Source organism: Fukomys damarensis, unplaced genomic scaffold (assembly GCF_012274545.1).
Source record: "Fukomys damarensis isolate Sample0158 unplaced genomic scaffold, DMR_v1.0_HiC HiC_scaffold_18, whole genome shotgun sequence".
NCBI classification, from domain to species: Eukaryota; Metazoa; Chordata; class Mammalia; order Rodentia; family Bathyergidae; genus Fukomys; species Fukomys damarensis.
This window is the reverse complement of record NW_022900930.1, coordinates 46,426,222-46,429,541: the sequence shown is the minus strand read 5'-3', so window position 1 is coordinate 46,429,541 and position 3,320 is coordinate 46,426,222. Positions and strand designations below refer to the sequence as shown.

Sequence of the window (3,320 nt, the reverse complement as noted above, 5' to 3'; positions counted from 1 at the left end):
TTTAGGAGATGTCTTCAACATGTCAAGCATATAACTCTCCTCCATGCTTTACACACAAAATAAATTAAATATTCCCCTAATTGCACATACCTATAACCTAATTATGGCTCTAGGGCCTGACAGTTTTATGAGTAAGCTTTTTAAAACTTTCAAATAGAAAATGCTTACACTATAACCTACTCCATGGCACAGAAACAGATGGAAACAATTCCAATTAATTTAATGAGCTGCCATTACCCTGAGTGTCAAAACACGGCACAACTAATATGTACATTTGTTAAAACATTATACCTATCTCAAGTATAAATATTGATCTAAAATTCTAAATACAAGTCTAGTATGTTAATATCTGCTTGGTGCCAGAAAGTCATATATGTGCAGTTCTATAATCTGTCCCTTCCATAAATGAAAAAGAAAACCACATGATCATCCCAATAACAGTTGTTAAAATTTTGAAATCTATTCTTGAAAAAAAGATTCTTATTAAAATCGAAATTTATAAATATTTTCCAAACATGATAAAGAATATCTGTACACAACAGCCAAAGGTATATCTACTAAGTATATCCTAAAATATGTCCCAAATAATTTATTTCTGAGAGACTTTCTTAGTAAGGTTCATATGGAAAAAATGGTGTGAAAATAAATAAATATGAGAAATGATTAAATAACCCAGTTAAGCAGACTTTTATGCACTAGCAGGTATACAACTCTCCAAGGATTTCATACCCCTTTGAACCCGTACATTCACTGCTTGCACAGATCAGCTCACCACACTGTAGTTTACAAAACTTCACTTTGAGAAATGTAGTGAGTCTCCCAATAATGCATAAAACAAGATAAAAATACTGTGGGGTCCACTATAACATTGTTCTAAAATTTCAGGTCGAATAGTTCTCAGCTAACACATAACAGCTTGCTGTAACAAGCCAACAGGTAATCACTTGTGGACATTAGGAGGCTCGAATGACTCTATAAACTATTTGCCCTACTGCCACTTATACAACACTCCATACACTCACCCAGGGTTCTCTTCACGAGGGCACTTAGAACGTGCTCCAAGAAGGCCATATTTAGGCCCATAAAACAAGTCTCAATAAATTTAAGTGTATTTAAGTCATACCAAGTGCATTCTCTAATAGCAAAGTAGTTAAGTTAGAAAAAAAATCACTGAATGAACTCTGGATAACCTCCACATACTCAGAAGGTAAGTAACTCCCCTTCCCAAAACTAAGGTGAAAGAAGACAGTGAAGCAGTAACTAGGGTGAGATTTATAGCACTAAATGCCCTCATTAGAAAAGAAGAAAGGGCTGGGGATTTGGCTGAGTGGTTCTGCCACCTGCCTCGCAAGCACAAGGGCCCGAGTTCAATCCCCACTACAAAAAGAGATTCGTAACTTTTTAAAGTTAATCATACTTCTGGCCATAGGTGATCTGGCCTCTCCACTCCTAGGTGTTTATATGCAGAAGCATATGTCCAAAGACATGATCACATACATCACAAAGCCTGTACCCAAATGTCCATAGCTGTTTTTATTATTATAACCAACAACCCGACACAATCCAAATAACTAACAGCAAGGGAATGGTTACACAACAGACCCATGCCATGTAACACTGCCCGGCAAGTAAAAGAAATGAGCTACTGACTTACACAACATAGATAAATGTGGAAATAATTACACTGAGAGAAGAAAATAAGATGAAAAGAAAGAAGCTGGGCTCTTGTAGCTTTTGCTGCCTTCCTCCACCATGAGCTGTTGCCCCTCTGCCACCCTGCCTTGGAGTCAGCTGATTATGGACTGAAACCTCTACAAACGCACAGTTCTGGTCCCTGGAACCAAACAAAAGGGTGCGGATGGCCAGAGAAGGTTGAAGAATCAAGACAGACAGGGGCTGCAGGAATCAGAGGGGAGGACGCCTTTAGTTCACACGCATGCACATCCTGGGTACTGTTTCAGAGCTCACTGACGGGAAGACCTGAAGCGCTTCTTGCGGTCCACATTCTCTGGAACAGCGTCCAGGCTGTGGAAGTGTGGTAAGCCGAGTGAGTCTTCTACCTCCAAAGCAGGTCCCAAAGTAAGCAAAGGAAAAAACCATCGATGAGAGAGTAAGAAGACAGTTCTGAGGATTACCAAAGAGACACACAAGCACTCGTCCTACGAGTGGAAGCCCTGCAGAACAGCTCAAAGACAGACCAGGCTCTCCAGAGAGCAGGTTGAAGGGCTCAAGGAGGACAGGCGTGTTCGCATTGAGGAAATAGAAGTTCAGCACCAGAGAAATCAGGACAAAGTCAAAGAGCTAACCAAAAGTCTCTATCATACCCAAAAACTGCTATATGAGCGCCTCAAAGACTTTCTGCAACTGAGATTTGAAAACCAAAGTAAAGAGAAGTCATGGATGCTTGAAGAGGATCATTTGATGTGAAAGATTAAGCAATATAGGGTGTAGTCAAAGAAGAAGGGAGATAGGGCCGGGGAGTTAGCACAGGGTGCCACCACCTGCCTCACAATTGCAAGGTCCTGAGTTCAATGCCTAGTACAAAAACAAAAACAAAAAAGCAAGGAAGTACAACTGGAAAAGTTTTCCCAATTTCACATGACAGTCATCACACCCAAAATAAATATATTAAGTTCCAAAAGGATAAGTTAATGCCAGAGAAGAAGCTGTCCAACGCGAACCAAGAGCAGTGCATTTCCTTAGGAGAAGAATTCGCCCAAATTCGGGAGGAGGAGGGAGTGCAGAGAGAGATCTTCAAGGACTGCTCTGACAAGATGGGGAATCACTTACAGATAGTGATAAAACACTAAGAGGCCTTCGTGCATTGACGTAACTTGGAAGTAGAGGCTTTAAGACAGACATTAAAGTTCTTCTGAAAGACTTAGCACAAACGCTTCACAAGGCAACAAAGGGGCGCACGAGGTACGAGAACCAGAGGCCGTTGTCCCAAGTGTTGGGTCTGGAGAATGAACAGGCTCTGCTGATATGTAGTTCTGTTTGTTTTTAATTTTCTTGTTTTGGGTTATTTTTAGTTATTGTAACAGTGGTGTAAACTAAATTTCTTTTTGTTGATTTCCTGAATCTGGTACCAGGGTGGGTACCGGGGATCGAACTCTCGGGATCTTGTTGTGTTTGTGAGGCAGGCGGGGGCACCACTGAGCTAAATGCCTGGCCCAAAGAAAGCCTTTCTCGCGTGCCAAGCTTCCTTTGTAATCGTCACTGTCCTGTTAACCCTGCTGGGGTAATAGATATGGTACCCTACATGACTTTGAGGCTTTCTTACACTATTTCTCCTATTTGTATTATCTGGTTTTGGTTTT

General features: G+C 40.9%; 1 pseudogene; it reads left to right on the top strand.

Annotated features, from left to right (window-relative positions):
* Positions 1-1,971: 1,971 nt before the first annotated feature.
* Positions 1,972-3,118, top strand: LOC104862898 (annotated as a pseudogene).
* The last annotated feature ends 202 nt before the right edge of the window (positions 3,119-3,320 follow it).